We start from the raw sequence: 12214 nt of genomic DNA on the forward strand, positions 1-12214 counted from the left end.
CATTTGTGTCGAACCGTGAACAGTGCGGTTTCGCGTATTCGCAGATAGCAATATTCATTCTATCTATATCGGACCAGCGGACTGACGTGTATAGTGCGGTCTCGCTCAAACTCTTATCCGAGCGGCATAACGTCGTCTCTCTCACATTCGTGTCGAGTCGCGCACAGTGCTATTTCGCTCGCTCTGTTTTACGGGCGGCATAACGCCGTCTCTCTCGCGCTCGTGGCGAGTTGCGTGCAGTGCGGTCTCGCTCGAACTGTCATACGGACGGTATAACGCCGTCTCGCTCTCTCTCCCGCGAGTCGCGTATAGTGCGGTCTCGCTCTAACGCGCAGACGGTCTGCATAGCGCCGTCTCGCTTCAATTCGTGCGTATGTTTGTTAAGGGCGCGATCGCGCTCGATCTCGCTAACAGCTGATCGATAGCTGTCTCGCTTACTCTCACGCAATCCGCGTAGTGGTGCGCTCTCACCCTACATCGCGTCTTGAGACCGGCAAACGGGTACAATATTGTGACTTTAACAATAAACGGACAGTAATTCGCTCACCGGTCTTACTGTAACACATTAAATCGCAATTGCATATAATTTCATTCCTATCAAGTATTTCTTCCGCGATCACGCACTGAGAGAGCTTGCGATACCCCCGCGGGTATGTGCCGGCAAAGCTCAATCGCGCTTACCCGGTTTTACAAAATTCGCGAATCGAAAGCGCGATCCCGAACACTAATTGAAAATAAAAACTTAAAATAATTTAACTAAGAAAAATTGTACAAAATAATTGTTTTAATTTCATACAAATAATATTAAAAAGTTGCGCCAACTAAATAAAAATTTTTACCATAAAATAGACATATTTCTTTTTTATTTTTAATATTAAAAGAAAAATGATAATAAATGAATTGTAATATATCTATTATAAAAAATCGAATTGAAAATATGAACAATCATATACATTGCAATAATCATATGCATATATCCTGAAAAGTTTAATTAAAAAAAAAAAGAAAATGATAATACAAAATACAAAATTAAAAATTATTAAAAAAATTAAAAATTAGAAATTAATAAATAAAAAATAAAAATTTATATAAAAATTAAAAATTAATACAAAAAAAAAATTTTAGTTAAAAAACTTAGCGCTGCTACGCTGAACAATGTGCTAATGAAATTAGCAAGTAGCGCTAAGTTTTTTAACTAAAATTTTTTTATATGTATTAATTTTTAATTTTTATATAAATTTTTATTCTTTATTTATTAATTTCTAATTTTTAATTTTTTTAATAATTTTTAATTTTGTATTTTGTATTATCATTTTCTTTTTTTTTTTAATTAAACTTTTCAGGATATATGCATATGATTATTGCAATGTATATGATTGTTCATATTTTCAATTCGATTTTTTATAATAGATATATTACAATTCATTTAATATCATTTTTCTTTTAATATTGAAAATAAAAAAGAAATATGTCTATTTTATAGTAAAAATTTTTATTCAGTTGGCGCAACTTTTTAATATTATTTGTATGAAATTAAAACAATTATTTTGTATAATTTTTTTTAGTTAAATTATTTTAAGTTTTTATTTTCAATTAGCGTAATTTTTGGATATCATTATTTTTCTAGGATATAATGTAGAAAATTAAATCAGCTATTTTGTATAACTTTTTTTGGTTAAAGTATTTTTATAAGCTTTTATTTTCACTTAGCGCAACTTTTTTGATATCATTATTTTTGTAGGATATACAATACAGTAGTTTTTTACAGTTAATAATACACTATTTTGCAAATACATATACTGTTTTTTACGCGGACTTAGCACCTTTTTTACCTTTTTTTTTAAAATACTAGAAGACATGGACGAGGTCACTCGCGAAGACCAGTCAAAGCGACTGTCCATCGGTTCCGCGTATGTAAATATTCGAATCGGCGGTATCAAAATTCTAGCTTTGCTTGACACGGGTGCTCAAGTATCCGCTATCACGAAAGAAATTTTTGACAGGTTGAAAGACGCGAATCAGGAAATGCGTGTCGTGCCTGTACGAAAATTCGCGATCGTGGGCGCGTTCTCTGAAAAGGGACAGACCTCGTCAAAACGAATTCAATTAGAATTCGCCTTAAACGATATGGATTTCGTCGGTGAATTTATAATAATCAAATCTCTTGCTTATGACATGATCTTAGGCATGGATTTCTTAAAATCAAATTACGTTACTATCGAGTGCGAGCCCGATAACGTATTTATAAAATTCCGTAACGACGGAAGAATAAAAGCGGAAATCTACGCGTTGAGTGTGGACGACGCGAATTATTGCGTGAAAGCAATAAAAAATAAATTTGATTCAGAAAACGAACCAGGCAAAACAAGGCGAATAGCAAATATTCGCAAACAAAACGATATTCGCCAATCAAGTGACGAAAAAATTTCAAAATTACCGCGAAACCGTAACCGCGTAATCTGGTTAAAAATGTTAGGTCCGTTTCCATTAACGTGCCGCGCGAATAAATACGTGCTCGTTTTGATGAACCGATTCACGAAACTCGCAAGTTTCTATCTGATGAAAGATAAGAAGCTTGATAGATACTCTTCGGTTCAAATATTTCCCATTGAGGGGAATACCGAGAAAAATTTTTACCAATAATGAAAGTCAATTTTCAACACTTCGTTGGAAGACATTCGCGGAAACTATGAGGTTTGGAATTCTAAAATCGACGCCTTATAATCCGCCGAGTTACCCGACACAACGGATAATGAGCGAATTTATTCGTGTTGTGGGCGAGTTCGCACACAAAAAAGACTTGACATAAGATAAAAAAATTCGCCGTGCCGAATTTATGATTAATTCCGAAGCTCACCGCATTACAAATTGCGGGCCGAATGATCTCCAAACGGAGACTAAAAAATCTTTATTCGTAGATAGACGATTGCAGCCGGACGAACCAGAGGTGACGGAAAGCGAGCGAGACGAGAATCTACAAGACAGAATTGAAAGAGAGGCTCAAACGCTAAGAGGGAGGGCAGCGCAGAGGAAACAGCAGGCCGACAAGCACGGCCAAGTGAGGGTCTATCAACCTGATGATCCGGTCTGGGTGAAAATACATCGCCGCAGCGACGCCAGCAGACGTCTAACTAAGAAAATCCACTTAGTTTTCGACGGCCCGTATATCATCCGAGAACAGATAAGACCGAACGCTTATTCCGTTGCTAATCAAGGCGGGGAAATAATAGGCGTATTTAATTCGAGACAAATCAAACCTCACCGCGAAACTAAATTTCAGCGGTCGGTTGAAATTTGCGTAATGACCGTGATACCGGATCAAAAAGCCATCGAAATTCTCTTCGCGAATTAAAATTTTTTATCCAAAATTTTAATTTCACTCGGCGGGCATCTAAAGGGTGTATCTCATCGAGAATATCACTTTTCGCGAAATTCTCTTCGCGAATAAAATTTTTCTATCGAAATTTTTATTTTGTCTCGGCAGGCATCTAAAGGGTGTATCTCGTCGAGATTTTCATTTTTCGCGAAATTCTCTTTGCGAATAAAAATTTTCTATCGAAATTTTTATTTTGTCTCGGCAGGCATCCAAAGGGGATATCTCGTCGAGATTTTCACTTTTCGCGAAATTCTCTTCGCGATTTAAAAATTTCTATCGAAATTTTTATTTTGACTCGGATGGCTTCTAAACGACGAATCTCGTCGACATTTCGCGTTTCGCGAAGATCGGAGTCGATTTAGGCAAAGGGTGCATATAAAAAGTACATCAGATGAAAAGTGTCTATTTCGAGCGAGAGAGCCTCCAGAAGCATACCTACAAAGTTTCGCGTGCGTAGCGCAAACTTTTACATATGCTTAGTCAGCTGCACTTAGCGTGCGCTTAGGGTACTTAATTAAGTACACCTCATGTAAATATTTTATTTTATATCCTAAGGCTAGGGGAAGATATCCCAAGCTAACTTACGCTAGTTGCGTTAATTTTAAGTAACGTTTATTTTGCGTTGCACCTTAAGTGCAAATTTATTGTACTCGTAAGGTGCAAATTATTATTGTTTATTTAATCTGTTTATTTAGGCAGGGCAAAGCGATACCTGTCATTTCGTCACGCGAGAATCGTGGAATTTATTTTAGTTTTGCGTTTGCACTTTAGTTGCGGAATAAACACGTCTAAAGTGCAATTATCTTGAGCATTATTCGCCGCGCTTATATATTCGATAATTAATTATTGAGTTTAGTTAGCATTATTGATAACGCGATAAAACTCGCATGCAGTAATTGTCGTGCGTTTAATTTTGTGTTCCGTCGTATATTTGTACGCGACGTTAAACCGATCACGGAGATTACGCATCCGAGCGTAGCTCTAGGTAAATTAATAATTATATTATTATTAAAATTAAATATTAATTTTAAAATAAATTATTTTATTTTAAATATTATCACCAGTGTGTATTCATTCTCGTGAATGTGCGAGATGTTTTTCCTTTGTGTTTTCCTTGTCTCAACAAAGGCTCTATCCTTCGTAAATTCTCTGAATCGCGGGGTGTGTAAGATTCGGCTGCAAGAAACATCGTTTCTTAGGAAGCGCGTGGCTAATCCGAAGCGTCGTAAATTCGAAAACAAAGAGAATAGAGGTCAGCGGGTCTTCGCGTCGGTTCGCGGAATCGTGATCAACGACGCGTGTGGCAATAAAGGAAATCTGAGGTGAATCAGTTAAGAAATTAGTTGAGATAAAAGTGCGTAGTGAGAGCTACGTCGCACACGGAAAATTCCGTTGCGTAGCTCGAGTGCGTGCGTGAAAGGTGAACCCGTATCGGGTTACACAAAGCCGACTGCGTCGGAATAGAGTGTTGCGTCAGCCACGCGCTCGAACAAAGGATAGTTCGACGCGTGCACACAACAAAGGATCTACGTCATAGGGATTACCGTTAGCTGAGCAGTGGTTCCCAATTGGCGGATCTCGACACCAGGGTCTCTCATCCGGGGATTCTAAGGGCATCTCTGTATTCGAAGACTAATACCTTGTCTATTAAAGGTCAAATAGACTAGCGACCGTGTAAGGTAGGATCTAAACCTCATAGATCGGATAGACTTTTCGTATTGCTTTCTAACCGTCCGGTCACAACCTAACCTAACCTTGCGACCGGCAGGTTCGCCGACCATCGACAGACAAATCCAGACGTCACCGGAGCCGAGAGAGCCGCCGAAGGAGACGTTAAACAAAAGCATCACCGGAAAGCCTGACGGAAAAAGGGCTAAAACTCCGATGCAACGTTTACGGCGAGCGCAGAGAAGGAAGCTATCGCCGGAGCCAGGTCCGTCATGGAGAGTGTGAAGTCGCGAGAAAGATTTCACGGACAAACACTATAGGTTAAGACACCAGATGTACATAACCTAGATAAGCTTAGTCGTAGGTATAATTAGACATATCGTAGATTAAGTGATAACAACTGAGCCAGCGGGCTCACACGGACTCGTTGAACGCGACCCGTTTTAATTTTTTATTTTAATTTCGCGGTGCGAAATCGTAAAGTCGATACGCGAGCGAAATACGTAACGTTAGTTATACTCGTAGAGTGCACCAAGTGCAGTAGTCGCACACGAATGGTGCAAATAACTCGCGGGGTTAAGTTTTATTTTGTACGACCGGGATACTCCCGAGATCGTTGATTTCTCTTATTAATTCTGATAGGAGCACCATATGCAGATTTTGCAGTTGGTGCGCTCGGAGGGTGCGATGCCCGGAGATTTGATTATTTTATTTGCGCTAAGAGGAACGCGAATAACGCGACGTCCGCGCTATTTACTTTAATTTTAATTTTATTTGGAGCTGCACGAAAGAAGTGTAGTGCAATTATTTTAATTTCGTTGAAGTTTAGGCGCGAATGCTAGTAGCGACTAATTATAATGCCTAAGGGCACGTCGGATGAATTTTGTTAGAATTTGTCAAAAATTTTATTTTGCTCGGATAATCTTAGAATGAAGTATTATGCCGAGATTTTTCGTTTTCGCAACCATAAGTCGAATTTTGAAATTTTATTTTTCAAATTTTTATTTTTTCTCGGATGATCGTAGAATCACGTATCATGCCGAGATTTTTCAATTTGGCGACGACAGGTCGATTTTGGGAATTTATTTTTGAAAATTTTATTTTCCTCGGATGGACGTAAAATCACGATTCATGCCGAGAATTTCGGTTTTCGCGACTCTAAGTCGAATTTTGAAAATTTTGTTTTGAAATTTTTTGAAAGTTTTATTTTCGCTCGGAGGGCCGTAGAATCGTGTCTCGTGCCGAGAAAACTTGTTTTCGCGACTTTAAGTCGACGTTTTAAATTTTGATTTCGAAAAATTTATTTTGGCTCGGATGATCGTGAAATAACGTTCCATACCGAGAAATTTCATTTTCGCGACTGTAGGTCGAATTTTGGAAATTTTTGATTTTGGGGCAAAAATTTTGAAAAAATTATTTTTGCTCGGGAGGCACTAGGATGAAGCCTCATGCCGACATTTGCAGTTTTCGCGACTCTCCGGTCACGAAAAGTGCAGATGGTGCACTCGAAAAAGTGCATTTTGTAAATAGATTAATTTTAGTATGGGGAAGCGATGAAACGCCGAGCCCCAGAGTTTCGCGCCGATCGCGCGAGTTTTACGTTAGTTTATAACCGTTAGGTTGAGCACCTTAAGTGCGATTAGCATAAGATATAAGGTGCGTGTAATATTATTTCCGCGTTTGATTTAGCGAGGAAGGAATATCCTCGTGTTAGCGTAGATACGCAGAGTTAATTTTAGTTAATTTTATTTTCCCGAGCGGATAAACGCGCGAGAAGCACGCGTGCTTCGTTTAATTTTAGTTTTGGAATTGTGGAAGCTATTCCGTAATTTTATTTTATTTGATTAATTAAATAGCGTAGTCACGCGTGAGGAACACGCGTGTGAAATTAAATTGTTAAAGTGTAAGAGCACGTTACACTCAGCGCAACGAGTGTAATGGACATGGGCGGGACTTACGCGCGCGCCACCGACGAGAGTGGGGATACTATAAGAGCGCGAGCAGCTATGGCTCGAGAGCTTTTTCGCCGGGGACTCTTCAAGAGTCATTTCGTCCGTAATTTCTCGAGAGATTTTCGCGAGGAACTTCGAGAGAGTATCTTGGAAGGCGAGAGGCTCAATCCGCGTAGCAATCGCTCGTACCTGCGAATGTTAATTAGTTCGCTGATTAGCGTGTCAAAAGTATAGAGTGTATATTGTGTCGTGGTGATTCCGGCTTTATCCCTGCTGCGTTCTAACGACGTGCTCGTCAACGGTACGGTCGGGAAAAAGTAAGCCGCCGCGCTTTGATAAATTATCAATTTTAAAATTATTTTGATTAATTGTCTGCGCAACACGGAATCGAAATCCATCGTGCGGGTTCACGTAACTTGTGATATCTCGGCGATGCAAAACCAAAGATAGTAATATATATACGCATATATTATTATTAATATAAAATTTAATATTTATAAATTTTTTAATAAATTTATTTATATAAAAATTATTTCTCAAGCGTTCATAATTTTCCTGGAATGTGCGAGAATTAATCCTACGGTGAATCCTGAAAAACATAAAAGATCGTTCCTATATTTTCTTGGATTAGAGTCGTGAGAATATCGGCTTCCGAAAATCAATTCTCTTCGGGGAAATCGTGGCTGATCCGCGGCGAAATAATCTGAAACATAAGAAACAGAGGATAAGTCGATCCGCACGTAACGCGAGTATCCTCGTTATTAATTTACGTGAATAATTAGGGAGAGCCGGGAACACGTAACGAAGGGTCTTTGTTACGACGCATCGATAACGACGCAGCGCGTGGAAAATTCCGTCGCGTGCGCTTAGTGAAGACGCGTAATATAACCCGGATCGGGTTACACAAAGAGCGACCGAGGTCGCGCATGACGCAATTGTGTCAGCCCAGCGTGACGAAGTGCGCATATCTCAACAAAGGAAATACGTGGCGTGAGGTGGCTGCGTATAACGCAGTGATTCTCATTCTGCGGATCCATCATCCAAAGGTGCCCAACTAGACGATTCAACCTTCGCAAGAGGGTCATATCTGAGGGTCTTCAGGGTGATCAGAGGTTCTCAACCGGAGGATCTGACATCGATTCCAAGGGAGAACGAAAATCCTTGTCTATTGGAGGCAAAATAGACTGGCGACCGTGAGGTAGGATCTAAAATTGTCATTTCGGATCTGAATCCAGAATCATCATCAATCGGTCCGGTCACAACCTAACCTAACCTAACCTTGAGACCGGCGGACTTCCCGCCTCTCGAGACCGCTAGCTCAAGGAGATCTTCCATCGCAGGCTCGCCGATAAGAATGGTCACGGAGGCCGTGACATTCCAAACGGACAGTGAGGGCAAGAGGACACCGATCCTATGGCTAAAACGTGCGACTCTTCCCAAGGACGACGCACAGCCTGGATGCTCCACGTGGCGATAAGCCCGACCTGCGAACATAACAAAGACATTTTAGCGTTAAGCAAAATGCGTGTAAATAAAACATATCTATGCATAGTTAATAAGTTAGATATTATGTGTAGATACTAAGATTTTATAATCTATTAGATTTAAGTTCCTTGCGATAGTTAAGCGTAAGGAAAAGTTCCAAGGAGCGTATAATATTAATCTAGATATAAAGCGCACGTAGAACAAATAGTGCATAGAATAAAGTGCACTTGGTTTATTTCGTTTTATGGATATCGGGGAACGTATACATAGATTCTCCGTGTCTTTAATTAATTTACAGTTAAATTAATTTCTGTTTTTTATTTAGTGTACCGTGAAGGTAGAATGCACGGATGGTGCATACTTCGCGGAAAGCGATAATTCATCGCGTATTAATTAATTTATATTTTAATTCGGCGCAACTATAGCGTACGAAATTTAGTTTATTTTATTTGTCGAGTCATAGAGAGAACTCGGAGCATAAGGCTCATTATTTTTTGATTATTAAATTTTCTTTCTTTTCGCCCCGGACTCGGACTAGAAACGTGTTTCGGAGCACTTTGACGCTATTCCAGCGATTTAATGTTATTTTCTTTTTTCGGTTCCCGAGGGAATTTTGAACTCGGACCGGGCGCGAAATCCCGGTTTTGGAGCGCATATGGGCTATTTCCGCGGAGAAAATCCTTATTTTCGTTTTTCAGTTCTCGTGCGAATTTTGACTCCGGACCAAGCAGGAAACTCGTTTTGGGACTCAGGGAGTCAAAATATGATGAAAGTGCAAAAAGTGTAAAAGTGCACTTAAAAAGTGCAAATCCGGAAAACCCGTTAAATCGATCGGGTATCGCGGGAAAATAGTTCCTGCCAAGCCGCGAAGCTCTCCGGCGATTTTTAGTTTTGCACCCGAAAGTGCAGATAGCGTAACTCCGGGTGTCATGTATATAGCATGTATATATATTTTAGTCCGGATCGATCGGATAGTCATTTGTTGTACGCGTTAGTACGACTGCGGAGATTAGCCGTAGCATACTAGTTTTAAGTTATTTGCGACGAGTGCACTAAGTGCTCGAAGTGCACTCCGAAAGTGCAAAAAATTTTCATTTGCTCTTTTTGTTTATTTAGACGCCAAATGGCAGCCTGCGAAGTTTGAGCGCGATATTCGCTAAATTTTGGAAAATTTTGCAATTTTATTTTTTACGCTCAAATCGTAGTAAATATCGCGAAACGCGGAGATCCGTTGGAAAAATTAATTTATGTTAATTTTTGTGCCGGCTAGACTCGAAAGAAGAGCACGCTCGACACGAGGGGCGGAGCTACCGCCGCGCGCATGCGAGAGTGGGGCGTCTATATAAGGCGCTGCCGCCCGGGCTCGAGACTCTTTCCCGGATGAGCTCTCGAGCGATAAACTTCAGCTCAGCTAGAAAGTCAGTCCGTCGCGTGTTAGATCTGCGTAATTATCGTAAGGTGCCGAGTCACGGCGATAGCAGTAAGTAATTTCGGCGATTAATTGAATTTAATAACCGGAAACGTCGCGTGACGTAAAACAAAAATTGTATCGCGTAAACGTAATTGTAAGTGCGTGCGTACTAAACGTATATATGTCCCTAGTATTATACACATATATGAAATTAAATATTTATTTTAATAAATATTTTTTAATTAAAACATCTTGTGAAAGTGTTTTGATTCTGCTGTAAAAACCTGCTGGGCATAAAAAATTCCTTCCGTCTTCGGCTGTGGAAAATTATTATCGCTTCTCTGCTCAAACAAGGCTTCCTAGAGACGGACGTCTTTGGATCCTGGACATCATCTCCGTGGGTTGAACAGCGTCGCAGCCAGGTAGCTGAAACAAAGAAAGCAAGAGTGATTAGTAAGCGCGAGGAATCGTGCGTAGAAGCTGAGACAAAGGAATCACGTCGCAGCGCAGCGCCGACGTGAAACCCGACACCGCGTAGGATTACGCCGCCACGAGTCAATAAAGGCCGTTGCGCAGTTTCTCCAGTGGTGTTGGTGGTGTCAGGTGGTTTGAAATTTCCTCCGTCGCATAAAGCAATCGTGTATCAGTGCTCAGTGGTGCTCAAACCGGGGATCCACTACACTGTAGCGGTTATCATCGGGGTTCTTGGATATCGTTATCAGCCCTGACCAACCTTGTTCGTTGGAGGTAAACGAACTGGCGACCGTGAGGATACTGCAAAGGTAGAATCCGAACCCTGTTTTTTTCGATATATCGAGATTCCATGAGCGATATCTCTCCAACGTCCGGTTACAGTGATTATCGAGATTTGCGCGGTTCACAAGCATCGAACTGTACCTTGCATCGGTGACTTAGTGCCGGTAGCCGTGCCGTTAGCGATCACGCGTCGGGAATTTATTCCAAAAGCCGATCAGTCGCGAAACCAGTATCGTCTTTCTTGGCGACCGTGACAGGACAGTCGCGGGTCAAAAAGTTTAGGATCGTCTTTCTTGGCGACCGGGACAGGATTCTTCGATCGCGTGAACGTGAGCGCGTTAATAGCAAATTCTCGTTTTTCCGAATCGACAAAAGAAAATCGTAGCGGGTGAGGGAGTCGCGAAGAAAAGCGCGAGACCTCGCGTTTAGCATTCGCCCGTAAGGCACGAGGCGATGCGAACACGTGCTTAGACGAGCAAAATAGGAACGTCGTCCGACGGTGGGATCGAGGACGCGAAGCCCGAAAATCCGATGGAAGACGCGTTCGCGAGAATTTTGCGGGAGATCCGCACGAACGCGGACGTCTTGTCGGAGACGATAAGCGAGCTCGGCCGACGGATCGAGACCTCGCTTAAGTCAAATCTGAAATTGAGTCGGCGTTTGGATGCGCTAGAGTCGGTAAAGGACGAACGATGCCGCGAAGTACGACGACCCGAATCCGCGACGGTAGAGGGTAGAACGTCGGAATGCGACGAAGTTTTTCCGGCTCGTGCGCTGAGCGTGGGAGACGGCGACGCCGCTGTTAGGGCCAGACTGCCGCGAGGCGGCTGGTTAAAAAACCTTTCGAGGACATCCGAGCGGAAGAACCGATAAACAGAACCCGATTCGGTTTCTTCGGTGATTTAAGCGTACCGCCGACTACGAAGGGGTGCGCGATATCGACCGAATCCACTTCTTCGGACGTTGCCTGCGTTGATCGGCATCCACATGGTTTGAGGTTTGCGAGCCGGAAGACATGGAGACCGCGAAGACGGCTTTCGTTCGCCACTTTTGGGGCGACGAGCACCAAGCGCGTTTCCACGAAGATGTCTATACCGGGAGATACATCGCGAATTCCGGACAATCGATGGCCGAATACGCGCTAGATATGGTAAAAACGCCCAAGTATCTGGAACCGCTTATGAGCGACCATGAGCTAATCAGGTACATCAAAAGGCATTTCGGACAGAGCGTTGCGCGCGAAGTCCGTCCAACTATGGTGAAGACCGTCGAGGAGTTCGTCGAACTGCTAGATGAAATCGACCTAGAGCGCGAACGTAATCGAAAACTTAAAGAAAAAGAACAATCCGCGGCTACGAAAGCAAAGGATACCGCGAAAATCGCGGAAAGCGGTAAGAAGACGTGGGTTAAGAACACGAATCTTGTCGCTAATAATAAATTGAAAAACGACCGCGAACGTGAAGCGAATCCGACAAAGGATGAAGCGGGTCCCGAGTACGCGAAAGACAGTAAAAATAAAAATAACACGAAGAATTTGAACAAGAACTTGGCGCAAAGCGAGAACGA

Source organism: Camponotus floridanus, unplaced genomic scaffold (assembly GCF_003227725.1).
Source record: "Camponotus floridanus strain SB8 unplaced genomic scaffold, Cflo_v7.5 scaffold192, whole genome shotgun sequence".
In the NCBI taxonomy this organism is placed as follows: Eukaryota; Metazoa; Arthropoda; class Insecta; order Hymenoptera; family Formicidae; genus Camponotus; species Camponotus floridanus.